Source organism: Triticum dicoccoides, chromosome 1B (assembly GCF_002162155.2).
Source record: "Triticum dicoccoides isolate Atlit2015 ecotype Zavitan chromosome 1B, WEW_v2.0, whole genome shotgun sequence".
NCBI classification, from domain to species: Eukaryota; Viridiplantae; Streptophyta; class Magnoliopsida; order Poales; family Poaceae; genus Triticum; species Triticum dicoccoides.
In genome coordinates, this window is record NC_041381.1 from 561,994,198 (window position 1) to 562,001,120 (window position 6,923).

Here is a 6,923-nt window from a genome sequence, read left to right on the forward strand (position 1 = left end):
CCCGCCGCCCGGCTCGCGCATGCGCACCTCCCCGCCCCGCCAGCGCCGTGGCCGTGGCCGTGGCCGCGCCCGCGCGGTGCCGCTCGTGGCCATGGCCGGGGCCCGCGCCATGCCCCGCCGCTGTCGTGGCCGGGTTCGCGCCTGCGCTCCTCCCGCCCTGCCGTTGTCGTGGCCGTGGCCGCGGTCCGCCCCGCCCGTGGCCGGCTGACGAGCTGGCGCGCGCATGCGAGGAGGCCAACGGCGGCTGCGGGTGCATGGGGCACTTTCCACGCGCGTGAAAAGTTTAGCGCGCTGGAGCTCGAGCGCTAAATATACGGCTTGCGATCCAGTTTCGTCCGGTGCGCTGAACGCCTTTTACAGCGTGCTCTATTATGCAGCGTCCGCTGGAGTGGTACTTTCAACTCCGCGCGCGCTAAACTTGTGATTTTTTGGGCGCGTCGCTAATATTGGGCGTCTATTGGAGATGCTCTAACTAGCGTACCAGGGCAGTGACATTTTCCCACACTGTAAAACATGCTGACCCCATTGATTATTTTTCCTAGCCCCGTCCCGTACGGCAGTTGATTGTCTGATTTGATGGATCGGATGAGCGGCCCCTTTTAATGATTTTGATAACAAGCATTTTCGGACGAAGGGAGTATCTACCTTCACACACATTTTGTTACCCTCCTTGCAATGCTAGGCGAGACATCTATAGCCGGGCTCATTAAACCCGCCTCATACGCCTGGGCGGGCCGTCTGGTCACTGTCCAGTTATGATTTTTTCGACCCGGACGGGTTTCTTGAACGGACCTCAAATGCATGGGCTAACCGGCACCCCTCATATCCAGCTTAAATATGGGGTGGATATGGGGCGCTCGGGCACGCCCGCCACGTCGGACCCGACAGCCCTACCCCATCCCAGATGCACCAAATCCATCAAACACTTCCTCCTCCTCCCGCCGCCCTCCAACCTTTACTGCGCCCGGACCCTTGCCGTCCTCCATCCTTGCTCCAAATCCTCACCATTGGTCCCGATTCACCGCCGGAGATGTCGTCCAGCCTGACCCACACCGCCGCAACGGAGACCCGGTCTGTCTCTTTCGTCGGTGGAGTCACTTCGTCGGCTGCGACTGGCAAGGCGGAGAACGTCGCCCGGAAGTTGCGGCGACGCCGGCAGCGAGAGAGAAGGGCTACGGCCGCGGTGTCGCAAGAAGGTTAGGACATGATGAAGCAGATGTCTCCTCCACCGCGCCTGGATCCCCACACCCCTTCCATCCGAGCGCCGACACGGATTACGCCGTCCGACCCCATTGGGACAGAGGATGATTCGACGGTCGGCTGGGCCATTCCAAAGAGCTTTCCGCTCACGCATATATCGGTGGTCGACGTATATGACTCGCCATAGCTCGTTCGGGCATAGATGAGCACAGGCACCGGCAGTACCCGGGCTGCCCTCGACATGTTCGACAGAATGACCGTACAAGAGTCGGTGCGTTTTCTTTGGTCCTGTCCGATCAGATTTTTGCATAAACCACTAGTTCATTTCGTACATGATGAATGCTTGCAAACCATAATTATGCAGGAGGCGTTCTTGTCGAACATGATCAATGACAATGAAAATATGACGAAATTGAGTATGAATTGGAGGCCACCACCGCATTTAAAGTTGGGACAACATCTGATCCCAATCCGAGGAAGAAGAAGAAGAAGACCAAGACACCGAAGGCAAGAGGTCTGGCATTCTCAAGATATGAGGACAACGTGTTGGTCAAAGCTTGGTTGGCCACAACTATGGATCCAATATGCAGAACCGAGCAAAAGGGGAACACCTATTGGATGAAGATTTGGAAGGACTATCAAAAACAAAGGAGTGTGTGGAGCCGCACCCTATCGTGACCACCCGCAATGTGGCATCTCTCCAACGTCATTGAGGAAAGTGAACAAGTACGTCAGCTACTAATATGTCTCCAACGTATCTATAATTTTTTATTGTTCCATGTTGTTATATTGTCATTCTTGGATGTTTTACAATCATTTTATAGCAAATTTATATCATTTTTCGGGACTAACCTATTGACATAGTGCCCAGTGCCAGTTGCTGTTTTTTGCTTGTTTTTTACATCGCGGAAAATCAATATCAAACGGAGTCCAAAAGCAGTGAAACTTTTTGTAGATTTTTTTGGAGCAGAAGACATCCAGTGGACCAGAGAAGCACCTGGGGTGCCCCAAGGGGGCACAACCCACCAGGGCACGCCTGGAGGCCCAAGCACGCCCAGGTGGATTGTGCCCACCTCTATGGCCTCCAGCACTGTCTCTTCGCTTTATAACTGCCCAAATATTCCAAAAACCCTAGGGGAGTCGACGAAATTTTGTTCCAGCAGCCGCCAGTTCCAGAACCACGAGATCCAATCTAGAGCCCTTCTCCGGCACTCTGCCGGAGGAGGAAATCATCATCGGTGGCCATCTTCATCATCCTGGTGGCCACCATGATGAGGAGGGAGTAGTCCACCCTCGGGGCTAAGGGTTTATACCACTAGCTATGTGTTTAATCTCTCTCTCTCTCTCTCTCTCTCTCTCTCTCTCTCGTGTTCTTGAGATGTCACGATCTTGATGTAACACAGGCTTTGTTAATATAGTCGGATCATATGGTGTTTTCCCCTCTCTATCTTGTGATGAATTGAGTTTTCCCTTTGAGATTTCGTTTTATTGGATTGAATACTTTTATGGATTTGAGAACACTTGATGTATGTCTTGCTATGAATACCCGTGGGGATAATGGGGTATCATATTGATTCACTTGATATGTGTTTTGGCACTCAACTCACGGATTCCCGAGGTGACATTGGGGTTATTTATGCATTGGGGTTGATGCACGTTCTCGTCTTTGTTTCTCCAGTAGAAATCTTAGGGCACTCTTTGAGGTTCTTTGTGTTGGATTGAGTATTATGAATCTGAAATTGTTTGATGTGTATCGTATAATTAACTCATGGATACTTGTGGTGACATTGGAGTATCTAGGTGGCATTAGAGTTGGTTGATGTGTATCATATGGTGTTATTTTAGTATGAACTCTTGGATAGATCGAACGGAAAGAATAACCTTGTGTTATTTTAGTACAAACTCTTGAATAGATCGAATGGAAAGAATAACTTTAAGGTGGTTTCGTACCCTACAAACAATTTCTTCTTATGTTCTCTATTAGATAAGAACTTTCGATTGATTCTTCGTTGCACGTTGAGGGATGGTTATGTGATCCAATTATATTAGCATTGTTGAGAGATTTCACTAGCGAAAGTACGGACCCTAGGCCTCATTTTCAAACATTGCAATACCGTTTGTGTTCTGTTTTATCAATTGTTACCTTGTTGTTTTTATTTATTCAGATTATAAAAATATATTTCTACCATCCATATTACACTTTTATCACCATCTCTTCGCTGAACTAGTGCACCTATACAATTTGCCATTGTATTGGGTGTGTTGGGTACACAAGAGATTTCTTGTATTTGGTTGCAGGGTTGTTTGAGAGAGACAATCTTCATCCTACGCATCCCACGGATTGATAAACCTTAGGTCATCCACTTGAGGGAAAATTGCTACTGTCTTACAAAACTCTGCGCTTGGAGGCCCAACACGAGTCTACAAGAATTAAGTTGCGTAGTAGACATCAAGCTCTTTTCTAGTGCCGTTGCCGGGGAGGTGAGTGCATGAAGGTATATCTTTAGCTCTTGCAACTAAATCTTTTAGTTTCTTGTTTTATCACTAGTTTGGTTTATAAAAAGGAAACTACAAAAAAATGGAATTGAGGTTGCATCATATTATTCATCTTTATAATGTCTTTCGTGAAAATGATGGAAAGGAAAATTGTGCTCAATTTTTAGAAGAAGAATGCTATAAAATGTTTGGCATAGAATCCATGAATGATGAGCATGATTGCAATGTTGTTAGTATGAATTCTTTGAATATCCAAAATGCTAATGATGATTGCACTAGCCATGATAATGAGGTCTCCTATAAGAATGTCAATTTTTGTGGAGTGAATCAGGAGTGAAAAAGCACAACAAAAAGGGAAGATAGATTTTTAAGAAGCATAAATATTTAGAAACGAAAAAGTTGCAAGATAGGCTAGATATTTGTGCTGAAGGATTTAATGTTTTTCGCCATCCTTGTGAACTTTGCAATGAACGTGGTCATTTAAATATCCAATGCTACTTATTTCATGATCAAATCATGTCCAAAAATTGTGATAACTTGATTTCCCCTGAGCATCATAAAGAGCTTAGTCTTCTTTTGGGGTATGAAGAAATGAAACGTATAACTGAGGGTATCCCAAAATTTAATCTCAATAGATTTCTTGATTTTGATCTAGAGGAAATTTATATGTTTTGTGCGGTAAATTGCATTGAGAATCCTTATATTTACAACTACCTAAAGACAAGAAAACAAATATAGTATGAAGAGAGTACTAATGAAAGGGAAAATATTTCCCAATGCCCTCCTAGTGTTTCTTATGATGAATCAGGTAACGAGGAGGACCTTCCTACCCAATCAGTCTCTTCAATAAGAAGCTTGAAAAAATTGATTAAACCCACACATGAGGTGGTGAAGAAGAAAAAGAAAAGAAGAAAATGTATAGGTAAAAAGGTAACTCTCCCAAGTAATATTGCTCCTATCACCATTGTGCCTCATGAAAGTGAATCAAATATGTTGATGGAGGATGATGATATTGAGTATGACTTTGTGACGCCTAATGCTTGTTGTAATGATTATGCTTGGGAAGACAATGATGTCTTTTATGATCTTGAAAATCTTTTTGGCACTTGCTTGGAAGAATATGGTAATAATGTTTGCTATACTAGGTTCCATTCATGCTATTGATAAAAATGATTATGATGATATGCAAAACCACAAGCTTGGGGATGCTATGTTTGATGAGTATGAAATGTTTGAAGATTTATTTGCTGAAAATAATGCTTGTCCCAAGCTTGGGGATGATTTGCATAATGAATATGATCCTTTGATTCCTTCTACTTTCGATAAGAAAATTTATTATGATGATAGCATGCCTCCTATTTATGATGATTACAATGATGAAAGTGGGTTTGGAAGAGTGTCAACTCTAGGTAGTAGTGATCCCACTATTTTGGAGGGTGTTGAATCTTATTACAATATTGATGAAAGTGGATTTGGATAGGTCATGACTTTATTTAGTGATACATCCACTATTTTGGAAGAGGTTTCAATTGACTATGATGAGAACAAAGTTGCTACTTATGATGATTATTATGATGACATGTATGCCATAAAGAGTAATAAATTTTCTATGCTCTTGGATCATGAAAAGAATGCTTCATGTGACGGTTATATGGATTAATCTATTCATGATGCTACTAAAAATTATTATGAGAGAGGAACTTGATTCATGATGCTCTTGTTATATTTTATATGAGCATCATCATGCCTAGATAAAAGGCATTAAAGAAAAGCGCTTGTTGGGAGACAACCCAACATTTCCCCTTTTGTTTTTGTGTGTTCACATGATTAGGCTACTGTGGTAATCATGTTTTATTGATTTTGTCTCAATAAAGTGCCAAGTAAAGCCTTTGGGATCATGTTGGGTGATAGTTGATTTGATCTTGCTGAAAAACAAAAACTTTTGCGCTCACAAAAATAACTCTCATTTTTAACAAAAGAGTGATTTTGAGTTGATTCTTTTTGCAGAAGATTAATATACAAATTGCTTACGTGCTCCTAATTTTTTTCATAATTTTTGGAGTAGCAGAAGTATGGTTTCAGTACAGATTACAACAGACTGTTCTGTTTTTGACAAATTCCATTTTCAATGCATAGTTTGCTTGTTTCCTAGTTTCTATGGCTTATATTGCTCAATATAAATTGTAGAAATGATATGCTATAGTAGTAATTGTGTGGAAACAATTATTAATCTTGTCTTTGATAGTACCAAAAGTGAAATTGTTTGCTCTTTATCATACTAACCTATCTCACAAGGTTTCGTTCAGTTTTGTGTGATTGAAGTTTTCAAATTTTGGGTGAGATGTCGATATGAGGAGAATAAGGAGTGACAAGACCCTAAGATTGGGGATGACCAAGGCACCCCCAAGGTAATATTAAAGGAAGATCCAAGCAACTAAGCTTGGGGATGCCCCGGAAGGCATCCCCTCTTTCGTCTCCAACATTATCGGTAACCTCACTTGGAGCAATGTTTTCATTCATCACATGATATGTGTTTTGCTTGGAGCGTCAATTTATTTTGTTAGGATTTGCTTGATTTTATTTATAATAATGTTTTGCATCTTTTATTTCAATAAAAGTGGCAATGATAGCCTTTGTCATGCTTTTTTTGCAAGTATACATGTTGCTGTTTCAAAACAGAAAGTTTATTGTTGTTGCAAAAATTCCCTAGAAAAGTAAGAATGTGATAAAATGCTTATTTTTTTTGCAAAACAAGCTCTGATAAATTTTCTAAAGTGCGGTAATTTTTCAGAATTTTTGGAGTTAGGGAAGTATGATGAATCTTGCATTCTTTACAATTTGTACTGTTTTGGCAGATTGCTGGTATGGTTGCATTATTTGCATACGTTTACTTATTTAATGATTTATTTGAGGATAGGAGTATTAAATATGCAGAGGCATTTAGTATGCAATGTAAAATAATAATTTTAGTGATTTTCTACAGTAGAGAATGATAAGGTTTTGCATTGATTTATACGAACTTATCTCACGAGTTCTTGTTGAGTTTTATGTGGATGAAGTTTTTGAGATTTAGGAAAACCGTGATATGAGAGGAACTAAGGAGACACAAAAGCTCAAGCTTGGGATGCCTAAGGAATTCCAAGTTAATATTCCAAGAAGTCTCAAGCATCTAAGCTTGGGGATGCCCGGTAGGCATCCCACCTTTCTTCTTCAACAATTATCGGTTA